The sequence below is a fragment of the Ictalurus furcatus genome, chromosome 3 (genome assembly GCF_023375685.1).
Source record: "Ictalurus furcatus strain D&B chromosome 3, Billie_1.0, whole genome shotgun sequence".
NCBI classification, from domain to species: domain Eukaryota; kingdom Metazoa; phylum Chordata; class Actinopteri; order Siluriformes; family Ictaluridae; genus Ictalurus; species Ictalurus furcatus.
In genome coordinates, this window is record NC_071257.1 from 26,177,236 (window position 1) to 26,197,522 (window position 20,287).

At 41.9% G+C, this 20,287-nt stretch overlaps 1 protein-coding gene across 10 annotated transcripts in view; it reads left to right on the top strand.

The window, feature by feature from the left end:
* ndst2a (N-deacetylase/N-sulfotransferase (heparan glucosaminyl) 2a) overlaps positions 1-20,287 on the top strand; it is a 137,179-nt gene that overhangs the window by 81,827 nt on the left and 35,065 nt on the right. For 6 of the 10 annotated variants that reach the window (XM_053621751.1, XM_053621740.1, XM_053621747.1 and 3 more), the window contains 2 exons: positions 11,730-11,822; positions 16,822-16,881. The exons of 1 other annotated variant lie outside the window; for it this stretch is intronic. The gene's annotated coding sequence lies outside the window, so the exon portion shown is untranslated. The remainder of the gene's footprint in view (positions 1-11,729; positions 11,823-16,821; positions 16,882-20,287) is intronic. 3 more of the 10 variants (XM_053621744.1, XM_053621743.1, XM_053621745.1) reach the window with 2 other exon arrangements.

Consider the following 20,287-nt stretch of genomic DNA (forward strand, 5'->3'; position numbering starts at 1 on the left):
ACTCGATGAAGTTGCCCAGCTACATCTTTAGTTACTTGATTAAAAAGTAATAATGCTGCTACCTTGCTGCTGGGGAATGCAGGTCAGTTAATAGGGATTGGTCAGTGGTAAAATACTACTACAAGTAGCAAAGCTGGCGAGGATGACCATTGCAAACTGCCTTGCCCTGACTATCTGATGGCTTCACAACAGAGCAAAAATGCAGCCTTTTACTGTGTGTGCAGAGTTGTCGCAGATTCCCAAAGTCTCGCACACAATCGCCCACTCTTTATCCCTCAGGCAGCAATCATGTTGTACAGCTCCACAGAGACCGACACACACGCATCAAAAGGAGAAGCGTTCACTTTGAGCTTCCTGCCTTTTTCCCCTCACTCGTTTAACAAACACACATGATTCAGACATTGTTGCTCCTTGTGGTTAGCTACTTACTTTTTCTTGTCCGTGCTCCCGTTTCTGTGCTTGATCACAATTCTGAGGAACACACACTAACAGAGAAATTGGTAAGTGTATGTGCTGCCTCCAGCATTAAGATGGATTAGCATTAATCTGTGTGTAAAGCAGCAGGCCTCTGGGAGCCAGTATTTACTGTGCTGTGCAGCATTGTGTAGGGGCAAAACCTCAATGAATATTTTAGGTAATCCTCCATCCCATGGGCTCTGCTGTTCTGCACCTCCACAGCCTGTGGCTGTTCTCTCCTTCTGTGCGTGGTTTACATGGGGCCTGTTGCAACAGCCGGAGCTGCCTGGATCACTTTCCTGTTCCGCCTGAAGCTCGCACAGGAAGACTGTCACATACATCCACTGCTTTACGTCAGTCTGTCCTGCCTGCTTTCTTTGCCTGCCTGTCTTCCTTTCTCTTCCCAGACACTGATTATATGCTAAAATGGGCTTCTCCGGTGTTGCAGCCTCAGGGCATGATTTGAACGGGACTGACTAAGAAGGCTGAGCTTGTTTAGGTGGCATTATTTAAGGGGACACCTCCCAAGCTAATGAGGGGCTGTCAGGAGAGCGCAAGTCCACATTGGCTTTGAAGGGTCAAATGTCACTTGGACAGGAATTCCTCGGAGGCTAAGAAGCCAGGTGCAGTCTTTCCTCTTTCTTGAGCTGGCGCATTGCTCATTATTAACTCTCTTTCTCCACCTCAGAACATTGTCTGCCTGAACCGCGAGGCTAAATTAAGGTTTGCTGCAGTAATAGAAGCTCACAAAGGCATTCTGTGGGTCTCATCTGTTGTGGTGGCAGAGCCATGCCGTGTGTGTGTGTGTGTGTGTGTGTGTGTTGCTAGTTCCGCTCATCTGAGATATATTGCTGTCTGTGTGTTTGGCCACAGGTGCTGTGGTGTGGCAGGGCACATTTTTCAGCACCTGAATGGCCTTGTCGCAGTCACAAACAGATGTGCTCCGGAAACTTCCTCTCCTATTAATCTCTGTCTCCATCACTTCCTTACCTGCATCTCTTTAGCCCTCCTGCTTGCTCTGTTTCCGCTTGCAGTGTATGTGTGTGTGTGTTTAAAGAGCATAAATGAATGTGAACTAGCAAATGAGCTGGAACCAAAGTACAGAAATATAGTGCTTTGTTTGTTAGCATAAGGCATTGAGGTGTGTGTGTGTGTGTGTGTGTGTGTGTGTGTGAGTGTGAGAGTACATGTTTGCATAGGGTTGTTTGGCTCTAAAACTTTGGACTCTGAGTATACACCTTGCTGATGGCATGCACTCCAAATGCCTCTGTTTTAACTGAATCAGCTGTGCTTTTTCTACCCATCTGTCATATCTGCATGAACGCAGTGACAAGATGAAATCATGCGCGTTAGTTCACCTGGTCAGCTTCTTGTTGAATGACAACCTGAGATTATGGTGCAATTATGAAGTACAACCTCCTATATAATCTCACATACCATTAAATGCTTCCTAAAGCCTGCTCACAGCTAAAACATGAAAAATCATGAAAATGAACACTTTCTTTCCGTGAACACCCGCAGACTGAGACCAACCGTACCATGCTGCAGTGAAGCTTCATTTTTCCTTTCTTTTTTTACCCGCAGTGAAAATGATGCAGTGAAAATATCATTAATTGGCAAAAGAATAAGCTTTTATCCATGTGATGCACAGCATGTGCTGTCATCAGACAACATTGTTACCGAGGGATTCTTGTATCTGAAGACAAAGTAGCACACAAAAAAGCAAACCTAAAGGAAACTGTTTGTCTGTGCCGATAAATTGTGCTTAATGGGAACAGTCAGTGCAGGTTTGTGGGTAAAATGCACTTTTGATGGCAGCAACAGTTTGAGCATTATGATATTTTGATATACCAATATATCTGTTTCCTTCTTTTTAATAAAGTCGTCATTAATGTTGCTTGTGGATGCTGCATATGGTTTATTTTATTATTATTATTATTATTATTATTATTATTTTAAATAATTGTTGTCCAATCTTTTTTAGATGATGGGAAAAGTGTGTATCATGTTCAATCTGAAGGATATTTTGGACTTGGAGTTTTGTTCAAAAATGTTTGCATCAGCAACCAGGAGCGTAACCTGGCCTGGGCCTTGGGGGCTGCAGCCCCAAAGATATTTTCTTTAGCCCCGATAATTCTCTACTTGGTAAATGGTCTGCACTTATTTAGCATTTTGTTTAACCTTAGCGGTTCCAAAGCGCTTTACACTGTGTCTCATTCACCCATTCACGCACACTCTCACACCAATGGTAACAGAGCTGCTATGCAAGGCGCTAGCTTGCCATTGGGAACAACATTGGGGTTCAGCGTCTTGCCCAAGGACACTTCGGCATGTGGAGTCATGTGGGCCGTGAATCGAACCTCCAACCCTACGATTAGTGGACAACCCGCTCTACCACCTGAGCCACAGCCACTTGGAGCGTTTTGTCACTATTTAACTAAACGTCAGTAAAAGAAGACGGCGTGTTGTAATTTAATATCTTATACGAACAAGACGAGACCGATCAGACAGGATTTACAGGAAAATATGTGGAAACATTCGTATCTTATTGTCTGACAGTCTCTCAATTCTGCCAAATGCTAGCTCTTATTCAGTGTGAGGAAAAATGGATATACACAGAATTTTTTATTTTTATTTTTTATTTTTTTTAAACCAGTAAATGGGTTGAAACTGAAACAGTAACATCCTCTCTCGCTGAGCAGGAAACAAAGTGTGTAAATGTCTGTATGAGTTCCAGTTCACGTGAACATGATATGAGCAGAGCAGATGGAAAGATAATGTACTTTGCATGGCTCTGTAGCAGCTGAACCCATACAATGATAGCTTAGTTGTGCCTCCCCTTGGCTAGCGACACCAAACTAGCCTAGTTAGAAATGTTTTATATTTTATCTGTTTGTTTTATGATAAATCTGACTTTTTCCGATCATGTCATATGTTGACAGCTAAGTTACCACAGCTTCCATAAAATAAAACTTAGGGTGCTAGCTGAGCTGGAAAAAAATACATGGAGAAGAATCTGGAATCAGCCCCGGATGATTAACAGTCCATCTAACGCCCCTGTCAGCAACACCAGGTGGCTGCATTCTGGCAAAATAAGCAGTCATAATTGAGTCATTTCTGAAGTATGCCATGTGCATTTGATTTGCCCATTAGAAGTGTTTGGACTTGTAATGTTAGCATTTACAGACTACACCCAATTGAAAAGAACACTGTTATACACCAATCAGCCATGACGTTTAAAACCGCCTATTGTCAGTCCCCCTTGTACCGCCAAAACAGCTCTGACCCATTGACTCCACAAGACCTCTGAAGGTGTGCTGTGGTATCTGGCACCAAGATGTTAGCAGCAGATCCTTTAAGTCCTGTAAGTTGAGAGGTGGGACCTCCATGGATCAGACTTGTTTGTCGCGCTCATCCCACAGACGCTCAGTGGGATTGAGATCTGGGGAATTCGGAGGCCGAGTCAACACCTTGAACTCTGTCATGTTCTTCAAACCATTCCAGAATAATTTGCGCAGTGTGGCAGGACACATTAACTGGAACTGTTCCACAAACCCGCTTAAAATCTACGGGTGACTGGGCTTTTTCTGTCTATGCTCCGTCCCTTTGGAACTCTCTTCCTCTCGAACTTAGGGAAGCTCAGACCTTTGGCATTTTTAAAGCTCAACTCAAGACATACTTTTTTTAAACTTGCATTTGACTTCTGATGTCTACTTTATTATTGTTGTTATTCTTATTAATTTTTATAATTAATTTTTTCTGTGTACTGCTTATTTTGTGTACAGCACTGAGAGATTCTGCTTTTAAAGGTGCTCTTTAAAATAGTTTATTATTATTATTATTATTATCCTGCTGAAAGAAGCCACTGCCATTAGGGAATACAGATGACATGAAGAGGTGCACTTGGTCTGCAGCAATGTTTAGGTAGGTAGTATGTGTCAAAGTAACATCCACATGAACACCAGGACCCAAGGTTTTCCCAGCAGAACATTGCCCAGGGCATCATACTGCCTCCGCCGATTTGCCTTCTTCCTATATTGCACCCTGGTGCCTAAGAGAACCAACTGTTCACTTGCTACCTAATACAGGTGCATTGCAAAAAATTTGAACGTCGTGGAAAAGTTCATTTTTTCCTGTCATTTAATTCAAAAAGTGGAACTTTCATATATTCTCGTTTCATTACACATAGTGAAATATTTTGAGATGCACTTGTATATCAAACCCCTTGACAGGCGCCAGCGTAATGAGAGTGTTCTTCACTTATCAACTGTTGTTGTGACTTATCAGTGAATAGTTATGCAATGCATAGAAAAGTTTCTCTTATGTGTTCCTCTTTTATTTCGCTTGCCTTTTACACATTTTATATTTTTCTCTTTAATGTAGCACACTCTAATATCGCTCTAATTTCACGTAATTCATGTTAGGATTCAGAATAAGATATTTTATTATTGTTGTTTGTTTGTTTTGTTTGTTTAAGCAAGCCCTAAATGGACTGTTCCAGGTATACCTTTGTGTAAATACAGCTTCTAGGCCTCAAAAATGAAAATAATCTTTGATTCCAAGTATTCTTTGGGAATGAGCGCATCTTGTATCCTGTGTTTGAATGATTTGTGTGTATGTACGTCTGCAAATGTTATTGTGTAAAGCATTCGTGAGCAGTAACTGGTGTCGTTGTTCCATATCCAAGCTGCAGCATTCAGGACAGTCACTGTCTCCCGAAGGAGCTCACTAAAGAGCCGAGTGTCATGTGGCCAGGGCTGCAGCACGGACAGACCGGACTACTCGAATATCTGATCCTCTGAGACCTTGTTTCAGCGCTTTGCTCCACACACCACAATCCACAAAGGATCATAGTCACATGGGCCATGTCTGTGTGGATGTCCAAATTTTGTGTTTTGATGCTCTTTTCGAGTTAATCAATGAAGCCAGAAGTTACGTGGTGATGGATGAATAGACCTCTTATCTGCTGGACTGAGGCTTTCAGCAGGCAGCAAAGCACTTCCTCACTTCCTGCACTGCTATCGTCTCTGCACGTCCCTGCAAGGACATATAGACTGAAAGTGCCATTAGCCTTATCTCCTAAATGGTCCTTTTATTTTTCCTTCTCTGCAAATTAAATTTGCAGCTGCGTCACAAATTGTGCTGGACAAGTACCCATGTCTCTAAATATTCATGTGGTGTTGTGTGTAGATATTTAGCCTTTGGTTGACCAAATGTCCCCATAATCATGGGAATTTCTGACCTTGTAGGGTCATCGAGCTGGTCTCCGTAAAGAAGGACTGCAACGATTACAAAATAATACAGCTTTTATTTGAAACCCCAGAAAAGGCACGCAGTTCCATTTTGGGTTTTGAAGTTAGGTTTACATGTTGGCATAACACTATTTAGCAGCCATACCCATGTCACAAGAACAATAATTTGTATGTGTGGCTAGGGACTGTTAAAGAAGTCATTGTGTTGTGTCTGTTAGCTGGGGAGCCGTCATCCCACAGCTGTTACTCACAAAAGAACCTTCATTTTCTTGTGCTTTGGAAGGCGTAAAATGCGGCTGCTGGGTTGAAAGCCTCGGCTTGATGGAAAGTTCTGGAAGGAACTTGATTGAGTCAATCAGGAAAGCTGGGTCAGAGGTCAGCTATTATGTCTATGATGAATTCACCTGTCTTTGTCCAGAGTCGTTTGTGGGGGTTTTCAGAGGTGGCACTCTGTCTTTGGCTGTCAGAATGACACAAGTTTCAATGTCTTGTCCTTGTCCTTGCGCTCCATTATTTATCAGTTGTGCTGAAAATTGACAGGTCTTCTGTCCGCCAGCAGACGTTACAGTGTACGACACGATTCGGAGATCATGATACCAGTCTGAAGCACTCTGTATCATTGCAACCGCAGGACAGAAGCCTCATACACGCTGTACTTCCTGGGCTTCAGTGTTGCAGGCAGTTTATGGACTGTGTATGTATGAGAAGCCTCATACACGCTGTACTTCCTGGGCTTCAGTGTTGCAGGCAGTTTATGGACTGTGTATTGTACTGCAATGCCCTTGAGCAAGGGATTTATGAAGGCCATCAATTTGATGGCATGCTGTTAATCCTTAAACCTTTTATTTATCCACAGTAGGGCTGACCATAGACCACTTCTCACTCTTTTCTGCCAAAGCTGCCATGTTGAAGTGTGGAAAGTGGCAGATGGGTCATGTTGCAACACCTCTGGAAAAGCCTCAGGTTATAAGTAACTTGTTCAGTTGCATAATGATTAGATGATCTGCTGAACCTAGAGTTCCCTCTTGTGTCTCCATCGTGTCCTGGTTTTTGAAGTGAAGCTCTAACTTGCTGTATGTAGGCTGTGGTATATTATATTCCTGTGAAATTAACCCTCTTGGATACTAGTCCAAGGGACTTCTTGCCCCTTTTATAAAATCTTTTCCGAGGTGCCAACATTTACAGTTTAGGTGTGGCATTTACATTTACATTTATTCACTTAGCAGACGCTTTTATCCAAAGTGACTTACAAATGAGAAAGATACAAGCAAAGTGATATATCAGGCAGAGAACAATACAAGTAGTGCTACCATACAAGATCCATTAATTGAATTCCAGAAGAAGCAAAGTGCAGAGTAGAGGTGTAAGTGCAATTTTTTTTTATTATTATTTATTTTATTTTTTTTTATTATGAGTTGCCTAGGTGTTCATGGAAGAGGTGGGTCTTTAGCTGTTTTTTGAAGATGGTGAGAGATTCTGCGGTCCGGATCGAGATTGGAAGTTCATTCCACCACTGAGGAACTGTTAGTGTGAAGGTTCTGGAAAGGGACCTTGCGCCACGCTGAGTAGGTACTACTAAACGTCGGTCGCTAATCGATCGCAGATTGCGAGAGGGAACGTAGGCCTTCAGGAGAGAGTTGAGGTAGGAGGGTGCTGTTCCTGACAAGGTCTTGTAGGTGAGCATCAAGGCCTTGAACTTGATGCGGGCCGCTACAGGAAGCCAGTGGAGGGAGATGAAGAGGGGTGTGACATGGGCTCTCTTGGGATTTACGATTTTTGATCCCTTGTTTTCGTTATACGGAGGTCGCTTGAAAAGTCAACTTTTCAGGTAAAACAATGCGCAGACCAATCACAAATAAGATTTACTCAAATGGAAAAAATGTGGGATGTGAAAGACACCGATTTAATCTCCTAGCAGTTACTTTTGCTTTTCGCCAACTTTATTTAGCTGAACTTTGACCTGTGAATTTATGTGCTTTAGTTTTGTGAGCTAGAAGAAAACAAGTGAGCTGGACTGCGGTTTCTTTGGTCAAATTAAAAAAAAAATATATATATATATATATATATATATATATATATATATATATATATATATGGAAGAGCAACTAATTATTAAGTAGTGATGACATCAGAAGAAAAAAAAATAGCCGTTGAAACACGCTCGGGCTTTTGTGGTAATCTTTGTTTCCCTCATCGCCTCCTAAGATTTCCTTGCTAGCAAAGTTGGTGCTTCTGACTTTTCCTTTAAAGCTTTCTCCTCCTAAAGCCACGTTTTTCTTCAGACTTCATTATCATTGCTTGTGTATTGTTTTCTGCAGCGTTTGTGTTTTCACACTAACGCTTTCCCGTTGAGTGATGCTTGACGTCTCTGATAAACCCTCAGATTTTGTGAGTGGAAAAACAAGCTAATCTTGGCCCTTCTCCATTACAGTAAAGGATTTAAACTTAAACAACCTTATTTTGTTACTTTCAAGGATTTATTGAGGCGCATAAAATCTATTTGCAGATTTTAGCTTCCTGGCAACAGTGGACTTGGTGGCGCTTGTGTTCTGTCTGGCATCCAAAGAGGGAAAAAAAAACATCCCCGTTCTTCCCAAAAGCAAATGAGCCTCATAAAGTTTGTGATAAACTGGTGGTATGTGCCACAGGGCATGGATGCTCCCTTTTGTTTTACCTTTCAGTGTGCTAAAGAACCCCCATGCTGAAAAATAAAAGTTAATACTGCCCCAGAGTGAGCACAGTAGTGCTGTAAGGATTACATCCAAATAGACTATGACCATCGAACGGACCGATGAGCTCACAGTTCAGATTAGTTTTCTGAAAAGCCACTGCTTGTCCAGCTTCTCACAGAGTTTGAATTAAGCCAAAGTGATGCAGAGCATTTGTTGGGATTAGGAGATGAGATGAAAACAGTGCTGCACTTTTAAAGGATTGTCTGTTGGCTCTGTCTCCAGTGCCTCCACTCCTGTCTTTGTACTGGGGATGATGAAATGCTATTTGAGAGGCTGAGTGCTTCTTTTTTGGATCTGATAGGATTGCAGGTCTTATCTCTCCCTTCTGATGCCTAGCAGACACGCATATGCCTATCAGGTAGAACTCCTTCCTCCATCTGTTCAAATAATGCGATTAAATTGTGCTTTACTTTTAAACGCTGCTGCTTTTTGGGTGTTTTACCTGCTTCCTCTATTCTAACTTGCTTTTGATGTGGGTGCAACTAGGAGTTTGTGCTTGTTGCCAGTCCTGCCGTGATTGGCAGTGCCATCGAGTGTAGACCCCCAAGCCCTCCTGGGTTCCTGTGCCCTGGTCGCCCCACGTGGCCCGGGCTCTGATTGGAGCCAGTACTCGGCTAATAACATGTCACTGCGAGTGTTACATTGTAAGGGGAAATTCTCCTGTTGGTTTTCCCAGTCCTCTAGTCTTTTCATGAGCTAGTGAGAAATGGTCTGAAGTAGCCGACAGGGCAGCTGCAGGCTTCTGGCCCTGCACAGGCCACAATAAATATAATCATTTTCTAATCTTCTTTTCTGTCATTGGACTTGGAACTGTGCAGCACTTTCTCTATCCCCTGATGTCTCCTGTCTGGTTGTAGTTTCGGACTCGTATAATGCCACAGGATCCGTCTAGTGAGACTTATGGCCAAACCAGACGTAGCCCAAGATTCAGCAACAACAAACCATACACAATAATAATAATGATGATAATAGTAATAATAATAATAATAATAATAATAATAATAATAATAATAATAAAACCTAAAAAACAGTGACTGCCAAAATACCCAACATGTAGTCGGGAAAGCGAAGTATTCGTGTCATTTGAAATAGTTACAATTCACTCTTTTCCTACGTGTGCCCATTTGCTTCTGTTAAGTTACAAGATGCTCACAGGAAAGGGACGTAATAGCATCACTTACCAAGATCCAACCACATGAGTTAGTCTGACAGCAGATTTACTGAGTCACAAATGTTCTTACATGAATCAGAACGCACTAATGAGTATCAGACAGCTTACAGTATGCTTACAAAAAAGTGCCTGAGAGACAAATTCAGACTTAAGCGGTTTATCAGCGTCGTCACGATGGGATGCAGCTGCTCCACAACAGACAGTGCTAAAAATGACCCTCATTACTAACAGAAGAGTCACCCAACCCTAAATTGCCTGTGACTAGTTTGTAAATAAAATTAAAGCGCAAGCGAAAATGTGTCCGTGGTTGTGGTGTTTGGTGCTAGTAATAGTCCTAGTGAGTCAACATGATCTGTCAGGAGTTCACAGGAAGTGTTTATTCCTAGAGACACTAAAGCGTTTTTTTATTCCTAAAGCTCAGTAATGCGCTAGTTGACAATGTGATGCTGAGAACATATTGATCCAGAGCAGTTTGAAGCTTTATTTTCTGATTTATAGGCACCATTTCTACTCATTTATCCAATCAGCATGGCACTCCAGTGGCTAAAAGATTTCAGGTTTTTATATATATATATTTTTTCAGGTTTCATATAGGTCTGAATTCAGGCGAAAAGGTGTGCAGTTGAGCTCCTGTCTGTAGCAGAGACGAGACAGGATCCAGGTGATTGTGTGGGAGAATTAGATGGATGGAGGAGAGACTGATTGGAGAGAGGGAGGGAGAGAATGGGGAGGATAGCTGTTAGTGTTGGTGTTCTCTGACTGCTGATGGCCTCAGTTTGTTTTGCCTTAGTATCAATATTAGGATAAGCACTGGAGGGTGGAACATAGCTCTCACTGGGAGTCTGACGGTGTGTGTGTGTTGGGGCACATTTTTTTTTTTGTTTGTTTGTTTGTTTTTTTTAAACAAAAACTGCGGCTTTATTTTAAAAATAGGAAAAGGTTTCTTTTTAGTTACTGAGGTTTAGGTTATGGTTAGTTTTTGGTGAAGGCAGATCGTTAAATAGCTGCAGTCATAATTATAATCAGTAGAACGTCCTCACAAGGATAGTAGGCTGGGGTGTGTGCGCAAGAGCTGGGATAACTGACTTTTGAAGCATTCCTCTTAGCCTGATGAATTAAATGGCTGCTTTTCAGTGTTGTGTAGCTATGACTGATATCTAGAAGTTATACATGTGGGTGGTTTGCAGTGACATGTTTCCTTGCTCTTGCTCGCTCTCTCTCTCGCTCTCTCTCTCGCTCTCTCTGTCTGTGTGTGTGCGTGACTGGTCGTTGGTCTCCTCACATTTTTGTGTGTGTGCTGTCAGCCTGTCCTCAGAGGAAAAATCTGCTGTCTCCCTGGGCTCCATTAAACTTTAAAACCTCGTTCCATGTCAGCAAGTACAAAGGACCCTCCCGTGTGTCCTTTGTCATGTTTTCTACCATCACCCCCCCCTCCCCCCCTCTCTGTGTGTACCCCTGTCTCTTCTTCCTCTTCTTGACCGTGTGTGCTGTGGAATAAAACTACTAGCTCTAATGGAGCCCCAGGACACCAGATGCACATTGGGTATTGTGCACGCTTACCACAGAAGTGCCTCAGTCCCTGAGAGCTTTTCTCCATCCACCCCTGTCTTCACACACGCTCGCACGGTCTCTCTGTCCTCCTGCTTTCGTTGGAACCTTCTGTGTACCACCGGAAATTCTGCTTTGTGTGTGTTAACTAGACTAGAATTCCAACACAAATCCCAGACAGATCGTTCTCACACTCTCATGCTCCTCTCAATCAAGTTCCACTCTCTGTGGGCCTGTCTGCTCTCTGTGCGTGCGTGCATTCATGAGTGTGTGGGTACGCGTGTGTGTGTGAGTACGTGTGTGCTGGATCAAACTGCACAAAATGAGCTCAGTGGCTAATTGGGATGAGGGGTGGTGGTGATTCTCAGTTGATACACTGTGTTACCCACGTCACCCCAGTGCGTTTGTCTGTAGGTCAGAGTCTAGGAGAGAAGACAACGCGCACACACACACACACACACGCACCTCCCAAATGAAAGAGAGAGCAAATATTGACTGCCTGGTGGCACAGCTACACAGAGAGTCATCTGTCAAAGCCTAACCTTACTGTCCCTTCTGTCCTCATTACAGAAACCTGGATTTATTGCACATTTTTTTACACAATTAGAGGAGAAGCTGATGGATTAAGTGACTGACCAAAAGGAGCTCCGTCCACAGCAAGAAGTAAGGGTCGTACTCTTCTAACGCTCCTTTGTTTTATATAACTATGTAACTATCCTTTAGTGTCTTTCTCCTCATGTGTGTATGTACTTGGCCTTGTCCCTTCCTAACCTGTGTGTTGTCCCTGTCTTTTGTTTCACTGCGTGCTGCTCGTCAGTGTTTCCTCTGCATCTCCGTCCAGGGCCTGGTGTACTGATGGCTGAGATGGATGACTAAAGCAATAAGCTCATCCCTCATCTTTTAGATGTGATGAAGATCATGATATTTTATGCTCTCAGTGACTCTTTCAGTGAATTATAGTGTCTATCGATCTTTCTGATCATCAATCAGTAGCACTGTATATATAGCCACGGTCTTGTGTAACTCTGCTTCGAGCTGAACTTTGAGCTGTTCTTCGTTTCTTCTACTGACTAACATTCAAACAGGTGTGAATTTTTTTTTTTTTTTGGAGCAGTTAAAGAAATACCATAGCAGTTATCATTCAAAGTGCTATCCATCACATAGTATGTGTAGTTGTATTGGAAAAGAAACTTCAACTCATTACTGTGAAAAGAATAGAAAGACCCTTTACCCAGAACCTTTAATGATGGGCTAAAGGCACCTGTTGGAGCGATCAATAAACTTTTACTCAAGATTCATTTTATAGAAGCTTTTCGGTGAATTGGTCGTGAAGAACAGGCATTCGTAACCTGCTGGTCTCATCGTGGTCCCAGTGTGGTGCGTAAAAATTTTTTTTTTTAAAAAGTTCAATACCTTGCATACACCCATCAGAATAAAGTATGGATAATGCCACCACATCCAGGCCATAGAAGATAAGCTAATGTTGATTATGCTGATTAACAGACAAACGTGATCTGCTGTTGTACCACAGCGATGTATGCTGGGGGCAGTGACACAATTTTAACTCAAAAAACAGGGTTGCTCTGAGAAGGTCTTTAAGGGGCTTTCACGTTGGCAGTTTAGTCCAAAACAGAGCACGATTTGCATAATGTGACCTGGAAACGGAATCCGAGACTACCTGTAGGAGGTGGTAGGAGTTCGGTTTCACTGGAACTGAGACCCGGTTCTTCTGATTGTGAACGTACTCGGGTCTGCACTTGTTCAGAAAGTAAAGTAACCTGGGCATGTTTTTTAGCTGAAGACATCATTAGTTTCCCACGTGTACCATGAGTGGCAGTGGAACGTTGTGGGACACAGAAGAGGTCCACTGCTGTACATAATATATCTGCTGTGCATAATAGCATATATATATATATATATATATATATATATATATATATATATATATATATATATATATATATATATATATATATATATATAAAGTAATTAAAGTAAATTGGGTTTTGTTTCCAAGTCCAGGTAAACATGTACATAATTATTATTGAGCCACTCCTGAATGGTGCAATGGAAAAACATTCATCCTGTTACCACTTCAAATCCTGACCATGCCATGGTCATCTGTTAGCTGGGAACGTAAGAGAGTAATTGGCCCTGCACTCTAAGTTGGAAGGAGTGTGTTACTCTCTCACCTGTCATATATGCAGAAGAGGACAGGTAATACCTTTTCTCTGAGCCTTTCAGCTGCACTGTGACACAGCACGAGCAGCAGGAAGATGCAGCTGGCAGGCTTTAGGTGCTTTGGAGGAAGCATATGTTAGACCTTCAACCTGTCATGTGATGGAGGAGAGCTTGTGGGAATTGTCACTAAAATTCTGAGAAATCAGGAATAAAAAAATATTTTAAATTGCTTCTTGACATCCAGTGAAATTAGTCTGCACTGAAAGTTATGAGGTTCATTCTGTTCTGTTGAATGTGGTACTTTTTCCTTTATTTATTTATTTATTTATTTATTTAATTTAAGTACATTTCAGTTAATTATTTGTGTGGACCAGTAGGAAGAAGTTTGTGCTCTCCAGAGATCCAAACAACAAAGTGCTCATGTCTTTTACCTGAAATTCCTCCTACTCTTACCTGAGAAACACAAAAGCAATTACCCTTAATTCAGTCTGTCTTCAGTAAACCCTGTTCTTATTATGGCTGCTGTTTTGAAAAGTGCAGGCCACAAAGAGACAATCAGCAAACGGCGATAGGGTCGACTGAGATAAAAACTTGATTTGCTGTTATTTGTCTGGTATCTCTCACATCAGTCCAGTCTTGTTGGGAGTTGTTGGCCCATGTTGTTTGTCAGATTGCTGTTTTTAGAGTTACTTAGTCTGCTAATTCGTCAGTGCCAAAACATTTCACTTGACCCGAGTCTCTAATCTGTTGTTTCTTGATGCCTCTTTGTTAATGAGCCCTTATCTCTCGGGGGGGGGGGGGGGGGGTCACTAACACAGTACTACTACTACAAAGTACACATGTAGGCTCCCAATATAATGTACGTCTGAAGCATGCACCATACGAATGCAGTGTTGTGCATCAACAAAACCTTTGGTTGAGCAGGAAGTACACTGTATGGCCAAAAGTTTGTAGACACCTGACCATTACACCTCAATCTGCCCTCGAATATCTCATTTCAAATCCATGGCCATTAATATTGACTTTGTCCCCACTTTGCTGCTGTAATAGCCTCCACTCTTCTGGGGAGACTTTCCACTTGATTTTGTTATGTGGCTTTGGGGATTTGGGCCTTTTCAGCTACAAGAGCATTAATGAGGGAAGGCTCTGATGTTATCCGAGATAGCCTGGGGTGCAGTCAGAGTTTCATTTCATTCCAAAGGTGTTCATTGAGGTCAGGGCTCTGTGCAGGTCACTCGGGTTCTTCCACACCAAACTTGGCAAACAGTGTCTTAATGGACCTCACTTTGTGCGCAGGGGCATTGTCATGTTGGAACATGTTTGGGCCTCTTGGTTCCCGTGAAGGGAAATTGTAATGCTACAGCTTACAAACACAAGATAATGCTTGCTGAATTTGGTGATGATTGGACAAAATTTGTTGGAGGAGTAGTGCAAAAATAGTAAAATAACAAAAATCCAAGATGGCAGACAGGAAGTATTTGAATTTCAGATGTTGGTGTGCATTCGCTTCAGCATACCCCGGGAATTATAGGAAAAATGAACTGTGAATTTAACACAAATTTTTCAAATGATTATAAGGGAAAAAAATTGAAGTAGAATATTACTTGGGTGCCTACGCACCTTTGGTGCTTGGCCCCTAAATATGCATCAAACCAGCTGCTTGAGGTTTGTAATTGTTATTTTAAAAATTTAATAACTTTAAGTGGAGAAAAAAGATACTTGTGATATTACAGTTGATCATATTCTGTTGAAATTATATTGTTATATAATAGAGGGTACACCCAGTTCAGAGCTCTTAATCATTCAAATGCTGTACCTTGATTGACGTTATTGAAGTTTTGCTTCTTGCAGCATTGTACAGCTTTTCAATAACATCTTAATTGACCGCGATCTTGTGTCCTCTACCTCCTGTGCCATATTTGAAATGCCATAGAACCATCGGCATCTTGTTTAACTTTTAGGCAACAACTGAAGCATGACGACATACGTTTTACTGTAGAGCCATTAAAATTCCATGGTTATTATACAGCTGTCTAGAAATGCAATTAATGACAACATGGTGGTGTGAGTTCTGTATGTCCTAGGCAAAAATACGTCAATAAAATTAAACTCTGGTGTGCTAACTGATCCCAGCTATTTACAAGCCCACAGCTTTGTGTTTTCTGAATATTTCTCTGCAGGTCTGATCCTGAGAAATTGGCCTGCACATGAACCTGAATAAACTGTACTGAATGGTAGAGTTTTCGGGGAAATAGGGGTCTCGGATGGAGTGGTAATGCTCATCAACAGCATCATTAGCCTCTCGACCTCCACGGTGAGGCCAGAAGTGCTCAGTACAGCTCTAACTGTAGCGCCGACCGGCTTGATTTCTGACAGCTCTTCATCTTGGTGAAGAAGCCATCAGTGTCCACCGCCCCTAACCCCACCTCCCCCTGTCTTTTAGACAGCAGACCTATGCATGTATAGGATATGTGTACGAGAGATGTTGGTACCTTATTGTTCACCCGTGTACAGTTCATGTGTGGTCTAGCTTCTGCAAAAGCACTGCCAATACAAACCTGCTAGCTTAGTGTCTCTTGCAGAATATGTGGGTGACAAATGCCGTCTGCCCTGCCATTGGAGGAGAGTGTTGGAACTGTTCTGCTTTGTACATGAGCGCACAGATGTCCATGGATGGCTAGTGTTGCTCTTATCAACAGTAGTAGAGAGGGGAGCTATCCCTTACACCGAGAGCAGGGCCGAATATGCTCCATTAAACTCCTGGCCGAGGACGGCTGTGACTTCATTGGGATTTGACTTCCCAACAGAACGAAACCAAAAGTACCATAGTTTAGAGCCTCTGGTTATCTAAACCTGAACCATTGCAGCCTCTGTTAGCAGATACTGTGTTGTTATCCGATCGCATGCATTTATGTAAATTATATAGCTGAAGGCAGCTCATCGGACCGGAGTCTAGCTACAGAGCCAGAAACACAAGCTTAGAAAGTGGCAAGATTTTACAGACTTCTGTACAGGACACTCTGTGCTTTATTTAAGTAACGGCTTGGCTTTAAAAAAAAAAAAAAAAAAAAAAGGCATTAAAATTTAACTGATGTCACCATACAGTCAAGTTAGTTGCTTATCCAGATATTTTTTTTATAAGCAAGGAATTTTATTTAATTTTACACATTTTACTTGAATACCCTTGTCCCTTGTCTCCAGTCCTGCCAGGAAAAGGAGCATCCCCCTCTAAACCGTTCCTTCTTTCTTTGTGCTCTAATTAGGCCAGCTCCACATAGGCTCGAGAAAGACCTACTACATGTACATAGATTCAACTTGGGGATATGGAAGGAGGAAAAAAAAAATACTAGCGGGCTAGCAGGCACAACAACAGTGTATCGCTAAAGGATTGTCAGTTTGGGAAGGAAAACTCTTATATGGCACATCGGACTGCAGGACTATTTCTCTATTTTACTCAGATTATGTTCCCTGTTCCCTGCAGACTTCCACTGAACAACTTTGCATTCACTGGGGCCTCGAGTGAGCATCCTCATCAGAGTTGGTATGTCATTCTGCCAGTCTCTAATATATATATATATATATATATATATATATATTAATATATATATATATATATATATATATATATATATATATATATATATATATATATATATATATATATATGTATGTATATATATATATGTATGTATATATATGTATATATGTGTGTGTGTGTGTATGTGTGAGAGCAAGAGGGAGAGTTTGTGCTTGTGGGGTCCTTCGGGACTTTTGTATGCTTGGTGAAATGGCTAGTAGAACGAATCGAGAAGCCTGGCAAGCAGAGGTGGTGGAAAAAAGGAAGGGCCTTCCAATGACATAGAGTGAAAAGATATCAGGGGAGAAACAGTGCCAAAGACATTTTAATTGGAGGGAAGAGGCATACTTGTTTGGGGGTGTGTGGGAAGCCTGGCCAAGGAAACAATACAGAATACAGAGCTTCCCTCAATATATTTCTTTCCCCCCTCTCCTCATTTTCTCCCACACATACTACTGAAGATGTTTCTCATATGTATTGGGCCTGCAGGTTTATGAACACAGGCTTTGCGATTGATCGCTACCGTTGTAGCCAGAGAGAGGTACGAGTGGTGCAAGCTGTGTGGAAGCTCAGTTTGTGTTCATGCGTCTCAGCGGTCTGTAAGCAGAAAGGAGTGTGGGCTTTGTGGAGACAGGGAGAGCAACTTCATTTTTGACTCGCGTTCTGCTGTTGTAATTTTTAAGCATTTCAGCAGCATTGCAGTCCCTAACCAATTAAAAAGCCCCAAACCGTTTCCACAAGTTTGAGAGTTTGCAGTTACTGGCCACTGAAGTGCTTCTCTAGTTTTCCCATTGCTCTCATCCCTCATACACCGTGTGCCTGTATTCGCAAACCCTTTCCTCCCCAAGCAATGCGCAAAGCATATATGAAGAAGTCACACATGCTAATTTTTACTGATGCTTTTTTGTTCTCGCACTGTGACACTGCATAAACGTCTCTCGTTATCGTTCGGACAACGTCATCCGCTCCGTTAGAAAATAATAATGGTGTTATTTCGCTGTTGCGGTGTTACTCTTGTCAATAGTAGTGTAATCTAACTCTATAAACAGCTCCCTCTCTTTTTACACCAGCCATGTTTTGGTTGCAAGCTTGCAGTGTCTTGTGTTTAATTTCAGTGAAACGTAATTGAATCTCACTAACACAGAGACTTCTTGCAGTAGTTCTGCAGTGACATCTGGAACAAGATGGTTGCGCGCACACACACACACACACACACACACACACACAAACAAACAAGGCGGTATTCTGCATTTCCACAATATGATAATTGGTTTATCAACTCCGCTGTCTGTTTTTCCAGTTGTTTCCACGACTCCTTTTCCGTTAATGTGAGGACTGATTGCCTGGTCATGACTCTGTTTCTCTAGTCGCTAATAGCGCTTGTCCTCTGGGCAATGCGGCTCAAGGCTGCACATTAACCTTGTTTCTTCCCTGCGCCCAGAGAGCCGTACTTTACCCAATTACCCGTGCTGAATTTGTTTATCCTTCTCACCCAGGTATGTTGGTACATACAGGTGGAGGCAGAAGCAGTGCAGACTTTTAACCATGAACTTTCCTGTTAAATGTTATTTTTTAAGAAGCAATGTCACATTTTTATTATCCAGGTTCAGGTTTTATTGCCCAGGCTGTTTATCACCTCTGCTTAGCTTGAATTTCTTACCCGTGATGAAGTTAAAATCCACCTTCTTTAATTTAGGTTCAGTGAGACACACAGCAACATCAGTGTCAAGTGGAAAAGGTCTGGTTTTGTTTTAAATTCATTAAGTTGACGACATGGTTTTTTTTTAAACAAACTATTCTTATTATTAGTCCCCATACAATAACTTCCAGAAGACTCATGCACTCAAACAGGATACAGATGTACAGATGGAGCCGAGTTCGGATAGGTCATGCTGCGACATGCTGTGCTGTTTGGTGGCAAAGCCCAGTATTTTGGCCTAGAGCTCGAGGTTCCAGCACTAAGAACCAGGCGAAGCTCAACACATGGGGATCACACAGTCTTTCTTTTGATCTGTGCCCTTGTGACTTTCTCATTAACATCACATTAGTAGGTCTTTGTGACATACATGATGATGTAGGATATATAATGACCTCCGAGCTAACAGCACTGTGGAATCTTTATCAGTGAAAAATGTCATTTCCATCAAAGCAACAATACACTGTTAAACATTTAAAAGGATTGAATGTTTCAGGACGCAACATGTTATACGTCGTGTACATGTGTACTTATACCACAGCACGGTTGAATGCTCGGATTTGCATCACTTCCATCTAACAGCACCGGTAGTTTAGTCTGGGTTAATATTCATGCATTCTTTCTAGTACATTCATTTCTATAGTAACAGCACATACACAGAGACTTGTAAGGAGGACACGTCACATAAACTAATACTGGTGAAGAATGACTGTTTTTATATCGCAACTATAACATAAGGGAGGACAGGAACTACATTAACCTGTCTCTCAGATGTTCCACAACGTTAAATCTAAATATACACTATTAAAATGTGTGACGCATCATTCATTAATAAATGAAACATTAATTGTTGGCAAATCACTGCAGTATAAGCGGAATAATACACTCCAGACATGCCGCTATATGAAACGTCATATAACGACTTCGGGTGTTCATTATTTTTGTATAACAGCACAGTCTGTCGTCTTTTATTCCGTATGTATACAGTAGGCAGAGACGCGGGTGAAGTACTTTTTGGGATTTCTCGCAAATGGTTGTACAAAGCTGTCTGAAATTTTATATGCAGGGAGCAAAGTCATTACTAAAACTAACCTGAAAGTAACAACTCCATATTTTTTTTTACCTGACTGGAAGCCGTACACCAGCATCTAAAGCACTAAGGGGTGAATATGAAGAAGCTATGGCCACTAGGTCTGATCAGCAGTGGATCAGACCTAGTGGCATTTTCACACTGTTGCCTGATGCCAAGTGACCGCCTTCAAGCTTTCATGAATTATTTACAGTGCTAATATTTTTTTTAGAACTTAATTCTTGTGGTATTAATGCAGTAATATGTAACAAGTACAATAAGATAACTAGGAGGTGAGCTAGTTTCTCTCCGGAGCATGTTTTTATTCCCATCACTAACCGTAAGGGTTCAGACTGGTCATCAAAGTGTGTGTTCGAGACCACAGCAGTTGTTGTGGAGGAGTCGCATCTGGCGGTTTTCCATCATGCGGAGACGATGCAGGCGTTGTCCAGGCAATCAGAACGAGAGTGATTCATCCTGTTGCGTTAGTGTGGTGCGAACGCCCAGCTTGAGCTCAGAGAACACACATTCTCTAACCTGCATTAACACATGCACGTCATGAGAGAGACAAAATCTATAATGGGGACGTAGAACGAAAGGATAAC